Source organism: Buceros rhinoceros, unplaced genomic scaffold, assembly GCF_000710305.1.
Source record: "Buceros rhinoceros silvestris isolate BGI_N320 unplaced genomic scaffold, ASM71030v1 scaffold18620, whole genome shotgun sequence".
NCBI lineage: Eukaryota > Metazoa > Chordata > Aves > Bucerotiformes > Bucerotidae > Buceros > Buceros rhinoceros.
Genome location: NW_010388108.1, coordinates 14308 through 24362, shown reverse-complemented (window position 1 = coordinate 24362; position 10055 = coordinate 14308). Strand labels below are relative to the sequence as shown.

The window sequence follows — 10055 nt, the reverse complement described above, 5'->3', positions numbered from 1 at the left end:
ACCGTTTTTAAAATTTTTAACTTTTTTTTTATTTAAAACTTCTTTGCTTTAACAAGGATGAAAAGTGGAGTATGATATGGATGAGAGAGCTTTAACAGTTAAATACTTCAGAAAAATACTGATTTGTATCTATCAACGCAGATTGCAGAGGCTATTTTGCAAAAAATAATTAATTTCAATTAATAAAATTGAAAGTACTGGGTATTCTAGCTGGAGTTCCTTAGCTAGAATGAATCCTAGTCCCAGGATTTATTTAGTACCCATCTAGGAGTTTATCAAGGTATCAAATGTGCATCAGAAATACAGTGGCCACATCAAGACATTCCATAACAACAGATCTCACTGAGTATTTCTTTTGTATTCAGTCGCATTAAGTATATTTTTCACTTGTGTGGGAACACGTTGTCAGAAACACCGAATGATGAGGGATCGCTCTGTGAAACTGTGAGCATTCTTCACTTACTAATTTAAGTTCAAGAAAAGACTTACCTCATAAGAAATGAATCAGCTGCTTTCTGTTTGTTTCTACACCCTCTGTAGAGACTGTCTCAATTCACTATCCCATTTATGAAAGAATTTAAACCACTGAAATAACTAGATGAACTTCTAACAGGCAGAGCCAGCTCTTGCTCATTTTCTTGCTTCAGATGTTTTATCCTAGATATCTTTTCCCTGCTGTAGTGGTAGTTTTACTTACTAAAATAATCACTCCCTTCTCCATCACAACAGTAAAAATACTAATTTCTTAATATGCCTTTGGAGCACTTAGAACTGTTCAAAGCACATCTTCTTGCCTGATGGTATCTGCAGCTGTTCCTTTTTTCCATGCAGTGTGTCTTGTCTTGGATGATGTTCCCAGAACATATTTTTCCATAGAACTCTGTTTTTTCAGGAGATAATGAAAAAGATGCGGAGGAATTCCGATATGGCACCCAGCATTTTAGTTACGGGAATATTCTTGCAATAGTAACTCTGTTAAGTTAAAAGCCATTTATTAATTTTCTCCTTGGAGTTATAAGTATTATTTAATCGCTGCTCTTTAAACTCTCTTTAGGCTACTGTAGTAGTTATTAGGCTAGACTTTATTTTTCTTATGGTACCAACATTGCATTGGATTTCAAATGAACTTTTTCATTCTTTGCAGCCAGAGCTGAACTGCTGGATAAGCGGCAGCAGAACGCTTACGTCTGCGTTGTCATCATAGCCTCATTAAGTGGCACTTCAAATGTGTGGAATATGCTACATAAATTGGCAACAAGTTTCCAGTGGATGAAGGTAAGTAGTACATCCAAGTGTATGATCTGCTGGGTGATGTCAGATACGCATAGCTAGTCTCTTGTTTCTGTAGTGTCTTCAATATTTGTACGATACAGCGAACAATCTGCAATGACTAATCCCTTGCTTGATGTGTGCTGTCAGCCAGGTTTTCTCACGCATCATGGAATTTATCCATTGCTCTTGATTGTCACTCAGGAGAGCTGATGCTGTAGGACACTGACCATCCTTCTAGCTATGTAAAGCACTGTTTGATAAGGTGCACTTTTTGGATCACATTTTTAAAATTTTTTGTTTAAAACAAAGAATCTCTTGAAAACTCACAGCAATATAGCACTGAAGAGGTGTAAGAAATTTTCTGACATTGAGGTTTCCAACTTGATTTTATTAGTCAAAGGATTTATACTTTTCTTATTCTAGGACCACGAATGAATAATTAATTCCATATTTGGTTTATTTCTCCAATATTTTGTGCAGTACTACTGAGCTTAATATAACTGCTCAGTCTTGGGTTGGTAAGAGAATTTGGTGGTGACCCTTGGCTTCAGATAAGGTGGCTGTGGAAAGTGTGGAAGTAGAGCAGTACGGGAAACCCTAAACTTAAAAATAGTTATGTCTGCTGCTTTGATGCCTTTAATTTTTCATAACCTTTGTGACTTGGGCTATTACTGAAACCAGTGATTCTTCAGAGGTGACAATTGTCCACTTACGGGAGTATATGTGCTTTTAAAAAAATTAACACAGAATCAGATAAAATATAATAGGTAATAAATCTGTAAATACTGTAATTTTTACATAATCAAAGGCACGATCCCATCTGAATTGCATAGGCTAAGGCGTACAAAGCCAGGACGTCAAGCTCTTTGTCTAGCTAACTCATTCACAGTTTCTACGTGCAATGCACTCAAGTCCTGCTTGACAGATGCTTCATTTCTGTGGAAATGTCCTTGAATGATGATAATCTTATTTCTGGCAGCCAAATGGGCTGTACACTTAAGCATCCTTGTGAGCAGCTATGTAGGGTAAGTGTTTGTGGTATCCACTAACTTGTTAAGGTAGACCGCAGCAATTAGCATCGGCCTGAAACAGAGTGTACTTCACAGTGATACCAACAGCATCCAATTTAATTTAGGTGGGAAATGTATAAGCTCCTTTCCTTTTAAGGAAGAGCTGTAGCTTAGCATGTGAGATTCCTGTCCTGTTGTTCACTAAACACAAGGGTCAAATTTTGCAAACAATGCTGAGTTCTTGTTCAGATACAGCTCTTCGACAGAACAAAGTTAAAGAGAGTTTGATTTGAGTAAAGAATTCCTGACTAGGTTTCAAATTCATATTTGGGTATCAAAAAGGCACAGCAAAAGGCATTAAAAGATTGACACACTGACTAAAAAACTCACCAAGAATCCAGTCACTTGTGAGTCAAAACAGCTTCAAATATTTTGCATTTAGTTGTGAAATGTGTCCTAATAAAATTAATTTCTGACAAAATTTCCATAGTTACTTTAAGGGTGAGAAGTGTGAACCAAAAGCTTTATCAAAGTCTTTCAGAAACAATTTTGATGGGAATTTATCGAGAAAACTGTTGTCAGCTTTAACTGTAAACACTCTCTATAGTTGCTGACTTTGGGCAATAAGAATAATAATAATAATAGCATATATTAAAACTTACAGCATTGTGCCTCCAAGAACAAGCACACACTCCAGATCTAGAAAAAAGAAACACAAGAGAAAAGTAAATTGTGTCTCGCACATAGATATTCTATAGAAGGAGATTACTGTGTACTCAGCCGTTCAAGTTTTCATACACAACAAAAGCTGCCTTTGATTGTACTCAGAAGCTATCTCAAACACGGACGTATTCTCTATGCAATAAAATAAAACAAAATTTAGTGTATTTAATTCTTTTGAGGTATTTAACTAAAGCAATTTCTGCGTTGTTAGTCACAGTTAAAGAAAAACTTCTCAAAAATGGCTTCAATCTCTTCCAGGAGTGCTTGCTAATATAACTATGCAAACATATGCAATTTATGTGGATTTACTAATCCGTATAAACACTGATGAAGTCGCACAAGTTGTGATTGGTAAAATCTAATGTAATGCAAAGGATTTTCCTACTTTATTCCTGACAATCTGCATTTGCAACCATTCAGTTACTTTATTTTAAAATGGCTTTTCAATTACATTCCAGTGCTGCAGGGGAAAACCTTGTGACAAAGGCCTGACATAAACCATTTATATTGCAGCTCCATCATAGTTCCCATAGCTAAACTAGACTGGACAGTTCATTAAAAAGAAAAATTAATAGTACAAGGTTGCAGGGAAACAATAACAGATTATGACTGGCCTGTGGCTGCCCACTGAATTCATGTAGTGGAATAAAAATGATTCCCTTGTCTCCTAAATGAAGGTTTGTTCCAAGGTTTTAGGCAAAGTCTATACTTACATTCCTTTACAGGAAAAAGCTATAGAGTTTCTGGTCCATAAAAGCAATACTTTGCAATTCCTGCAGAAGATTAATACATACTCTTTGGGGATGGAAAGCACATATTTAACAATCTTTGAATGCGTAATAACAAATACAATGTAAAAGAGCATAGACTAGAACACAATAAATGGCTACATCAAAGCGCAAAACTAGCCTTCTCAGCTGGGCAAGGCACGTAGGGGCAAAAGTGAGGGTGGAATCGAGACTCAATCCCATCTTTTCTTATCTAGAGTAGTAACTGTTCTATACCAGTCTAAAATTGCTGTACCTCAGCGTGACAGAAATGAAGTGGCATTTCTTTTAGGTCCATTGCTGCTACCTGTGTACCATCATATGTGATTTATCTCTTGCTTAAGGTTGTTCTAAAAGGTGTAATGAAGTCCTAATGGCCTCTTTCTAGCTGTTACTGCATATTTTCCTAATTTCCTCAGGGTTTCCTGGTTCAAATTTTCTGTGTAATTCTGGTATGTGGCAAGTACACAGACATACTTTAATGTTGAAATCTGAGTTTTATTATAGCGATGCTATAAATTCCTGTCTCAGAAGATATTTCAAAGAATATGGGCTCTGGGATGCATTAACCATTTATTTTGGCTGGTGGCCACAAGCTTCTAATGAATTCAACGGGGTAACAGGAGAGGCCAGAAAAGGGGAAGTCTGAGTCAATATGATGTTTGGAATCAAATACAGGTCTGGCCCTCCAGGGTATTCTCTGGTTCTGTTTATGAACACGATCTTCTTTTAGAAACAACAGCCTAAAATACTTAAAAGCCATGGTTCTGAGATCTGATCCCCTTGTATTTTTACAGGTTTATACCTACTTTTACAAGAGAACTTGGGTACTTGGCCTCCCGTTTTCCCTTCTCTCTCCCCAAAATAGAAAAACAGATTATGTAACCTCAAAAGTCTGGTCACTCGGAGAGGCCTCCTGGCAATCTTGGCTTAGTTTCATGCTATAAGCTATATTTTGTGAACCAAGGCTTCACTGAGGCAAAAATAACCAACCAACCAAAAGACTCGTCCTCCTGAGCTGTTTTCAAACAGCAACACGTGGGCAACGTGTATGAGTTGCAGCTTGTTGGAGAGAAGAGTATTTATCTTAATTTTTAAAGGGAATGTGTTTGCACAAACATTTAGCACTCACTAATGAGCTGTTCATTTCAAGACTGGCTACTGCCTGCAAACCTCACTGCTATGTTCTTCTGTTTACATGTCCAAAGATACCGCGTCTATTTTCTCTCTCTCTCTGCCCTGAGTAAGGCGCAGGAGAGAACAGCCCTATCACAGGGAACAGTCTTTCAGTGAATCACAATGACTCACCCCAAGGGAAGCTCAACAAAGACTGTGTTGTGCTGTTTCACAGCAAAGCTAGTGACCCAGTGGTTACTGCTGCTTTGCTGCTTGCAGGATAACCACAATAATACAATAGTTGTATATTCAAGAAACCTCACATCAAGTGGAATGCACTTTTTTCTCCTTGTAGATCCGTAGAGAATTTATTTACTTGAAAAGTGCTTTCATTTAACAAATATAAAGATCATTAAATGTTTAAGTGGGAAAACTTCCCAGCAAAGAATAGAATGTCAATGGCTTTTTTAATAACTGTCAAAACCAACCGTCCTAAGCAGAGGTTGGTGCTCTGTTGGCCCGGTCATTATGCAGGTTACTTCTGCTCCACACATGCTGTTACCTCCTTTCAGCACAGGCTCTGTTTCTTTTAACGTGAGCTCACACATGGTTGACAACATTGTCTTGTGTTTGACTGAACTGTGTTTCCTGTGTTCAGTTACTAGCGTGTTGCATCCAGGTTTCAGCGTAGGTTGCTTGAAGGCTCCATCAGGTCATTATGCTACAGCTTGTGGAGCTCATTTAGGCCAAAGAAACAAAACATAGTTACAAAGCCAAGAATGTACTGTTTTGTAGAGTTGAAAGTGATACACGCAAGCCTTCTAGCTTCTACCCTTTCTGTGGTGTCACACTCGCCATCAGCTGCCTCTCAGGCAGATGTCTTCAGGCAGGGATGGAGATGGAGGGCCCTTGCACCCCAGAGCAATAAAATGGTGTTTCCTTCTTCCTCCTCACTCTAGAATCCACCTGGAGTCATTTTTATGTTTGCTAATATGCTCCAAATCTCCATACCTTGCTCTTTCTTCATTGTCTGTAGTTCCGCGTTGCACCCACTTTTGCTGTGAATGGTGTGATTTATTACATTGAGTTGGCCTTCGTGGTATCTCCAAAACTGGGTTTGGGCAGCTTCAAAGGTTGCATTCATTCAATGGCCGGTAGCTGAACCCTGGTGAGCAGTTTACAGCCCTGCAGCCTCCACTATCATCTTGTACCTGGACTTTCAAATCTCCTCATGTCATTCCATGCCTGTCTCGATGTTGCATTCTATTCGGCGGTCACGGCTAGTTCGTTCTATACAGAATCGCGAATTGTTATTGGTACCTGCTCATTACAAATCAACTACACAAACCAACTCTGTTATCACACACAGTCATCCAAAGCTTGGCAGAAAGCCAGAAAAAATTGGTCCTTAGATAACCTGTTACAGCCAAATAAGTTAACCCAAACCAAGCCCCAGGCAGGCCAGAACACGGCCCAATGGAGCCTGAAGAGTACTAATGGGTCCTGAGGCCAGTCAGCTTCACACATAGTCCTTGGCATGTGGTAACACTGTTCTACTGGCTTATAAAGCTCTGAAACTTTAATGAGCTCATGTTACACATGGAAAATTATTTTTTACACTATTTAATTAAACCCTGTTATTAAATAGGCATTAAGAAAAAAATCATATTAGCAATCTTTTTCTTGCCTAATTATTTGTGTCACCTATTACAGCTGGGTTTAGTCATAGCTGTGTTTACAAATAGCATAGCATAATGTGAGTGCCTGTGTCTGACCTTCATAATGAGTTCTTACTGCTTATTATTTATAGTTACTGTTCTTCGGATCTGATTCTAAGCTCACTGAAGCTTAAGCCAGAAGGGGTCCAGAAAATTTTTACAAAGTTTAAAAAAAGAAATCATGTTAAGGTTTTTAAGGCAAAGTTTACCCTGACAGCCATTACATTTGAACAAGAAATATGTCTGTCTGTTCAGAAAGATGTTCCCAGTTCTTGGATGAATCCCCAGATCCAGTCTCTCCAGCTGGTGCCTGTCTGGTGTTTTATTCTCTCTGACCACTGGATTTTCAGGAAGCTATTTTTGATTGCAGGTGAAGTACCAATGAGTCAAAATAATTTCCCTTTTGCTCATTCTTGCGAGTTTTTTAGCTGAAAACACTGGCTTTTTGTCTTCAAAGTGGCAAAAAAATATAGGGTTAGCATTGTAGAAGAGCACTATATCACTATCCTTGTATGTGATATTGTAAAGATACCATAAAGAAGTGTAAATACTAATCTATATGGGTTAGTCTTATGCAACCTTATATTATTTACCAGAGATCTACTGGGAAAAGGAAGATGCAAGTGTTCATCATTATACACAAAGAAAAACATACCCACTGAAGTATTGCATTGACTTTTAAATGAAAAGCTCCAGACTCTTTGTAAAGTGAACAAAACCAGCAGGCATCAGTATTGCATTTAAATTCTGTGAAGTCTGAGGTACCAAACTAGACCAGAGGACAAGGTAAAGTGTTATGTCAGCCTGTTCTGATGGTTAAATCAATGGATGCTACAAGTTGCTTAGCAGGTATATGGCAAATTTCCACAAATAACAGGGGAATCTTTAGCAAAGTTAAAATAATTTGAGAAAAAATGTAAACAAAACTCATGGTACACTCAATACACTGCAGCTAACAGTTTTATCCTGGCTTGTAAGCAAGAGGAAAAGTACAGATAAAACATAAAGTTATGTATTTGGAAATGACTTGGAACTGTGAAAACCTCATTTCTCTCTATCAAAGATGCTCAGATTCACAAAGATAAGCGATATATGATCTGATGAATTGTTGTTCACAGAACCTCCTTAATAGAACTATAGTAAGCTGGTCTCCAAAGCCTCACGCTGTTTGAAACATGATGTATTTGTGCTCGCCTGGAGAATGCTGTTTTACACAATATACTTGCTCGTTAGTCTTGGGCTTTCAGTCACCTTCATTTGTCCACCAGCCAGTTGTTTCTAACATGGTAATCTGGGCTTCTAGTTCATGCTAGCTCTCTTGGGGTTAACACATATGGTCTTTAAAAGCTTTCTATTGACACAGCTTCCATTTTCTTTCTCTGTGCACTCTCAGGGATGTCAGCAGTCATTTTAGTCTCTTTCTTATTTCAGGTGGCAAGTCAACATTTTCTTTACAAAAGCTAAAAGGTCCAAAGTTTCTAAGTCTTTCATCCTCCTTCCAATAAACGTAACAAGTATCAATATGTTTAGAAAGATTATGTTTGGTGACAGACTCGCTTGTCTCTCTTTATCCTAATAGTTTCTTTTTCAGAAAAACCATAATTACTCCAGGAGGAATTCATTTAATTACCATTACGGGAGACTTCAAAGGGAATTGGTTGGGTTGAAATAGTGATATCACCCTGGTAACTTTTTGAAAGGAACATTTTGGTAGAAAATATGCTGAATGTAAGGGTATATTTAATGTGAAAAAAATGCCAAATCCTATTCTTTTGACTGAAGCTTTCAGTCTTTTATATATGTGTGTGTGTGTATATATATGTATATTAATTATTTTTATTAGTTATTGGTCTCCATTTTCCCTCTATGAATATAAATTCTTTCCCCTGTACTTGCCTCATGTTAAGGTTTTTCCATCCCAAAATGATACTGTTGTCAAGCCAGCAGGTCAACCAAGTGTCAGGTCATTTTCCTTTTTCACAATCTCATTTTTAACTAGTTAAGGAGGTCTTAATTAAGGTCTTCATTAAGGAGAAAACTGTCTCTTGTTCATTTTGAAGGTAAATCTTTACCTGACTGGACACATGTTCAAGTACGTTTATACGCTCTGTTGGTTAAAGAAGACATTGGCGATCTAAGATGCAGATATGTGGCACGACTGCCGATAACTGAACTCTTGAGGTCAAGGCTTGCCCTTGACATCAGAGAAGTAGTGGCAAAAGTTTGAATACTTATATCTCAAAAATATATATTGTCCTTCCAGAATATATCTAATTGTAGCTGATTCACAGCTTCAGCTACAAATAACACTAATCTAAGTTTTAAAATGCCCATTTTTGCTAATTTCCCATGACCAGCTTTGTGTGCAACAGAAGCCCTGTGGAAACTCGGGCTTTTATGTGTGAACCGCTATGTGTTCAAGGTATTTAAATTTTGCTTCTTGTGCGTTATATCACACCACCAAACACTGTTCCAACTGTAGCAAGGTACTGCCCTAAAACTATTGTTGTCAGTGGTTTCTATCAAAAGAGTAGAAATTGTGTTATATATGTGCATGTATATTTAGGTATGTTAAGTCTGTATTTGCTTACCATCTACTTGCATCACCTTAGAGCCTCTTGTGGCATGTTTGATTTTATAATATTGGGAATTATGATTTAGTCCAGGCTGCACAGGAAGCCAAAGGGAATGTTGCATCTAATGAAAGGTCATGTTTTCTTTCTTTGTGTGTCTATTTTTTAAGTTAGATGGGAGTATTCTATAGTGACTACCTACAAGACGACATCTCAGAAGATACTTATCACATATTGTTTGAATTTTAATCTTGTGATTTAGTGGATTGTAAATAATAGTTGAAGTTTGCAGTTTAGGTCCTTTCAGCTGTAGTGTCCTATTAGGTACTTAAACAGCGTTGGTCTCTTTATTAGAGCTATTGACATTGTCTTAGTAATGTGTTTGAATATTCAAACGTATCATCTTGTGCTTGTTATCATCTTGTTCTATCAGCCAGAATAGGTCTCTTTACAGACAATCTCTGCCTATGAAAGAATTAATTATTGATTCAATTTTTCATTCAAAAAATCTCAAAGTGGCTTTTATGCTCCTTATGGAAGAAATTTGCACTAAACTGGAACAGTTAAGGAAACTATCAAAAAAACCCTTACAAAACACCCTTACATGCGCATGGCTGAAGGATCTGAGCTCTTCCCTCTACAGTCCGAGAAAGATGAGAAAAGGAGAAGGCTCTTTGATTAGAAATTTAGCTCTCACCTTTCTAGTAAATGTATTTGAAAAAGAGACTCTTAGTAATTCTCTTACTTGTCAAGTTCTATAAAGATAAGTGTTATAGAGAATCTAATTATGTGAACCACTCTAAATGAGCGTCACCATGGTTGCTAGCCTTAAACAAACTGCTGCTAAAGTGGCAATCTTTTATCAGAAACATTCCT

At 37.5% G+C, this 10055-nt stretch overlaps 1 protein-coding gene across 1 annotated transcript in view; it reads left to right on the top strand.

The window, feature by feature from the left end:
• Positions 1–1140: 1140 nt before the first annotated feature.
• LOC104501151 (cadherin-11-like) overlaps positions 1141–10055 on the top strand; it is a gene marked incomplete at its 3' end in the record, with an annotated part of 21140 nt that continues 12225 nt past the window's right edge. The window contains exon 1 of the mRNA XM_010144916.1: positions 1141–1275. The remainder of the gene's footprint in view (positions 1276–10055) is intronic.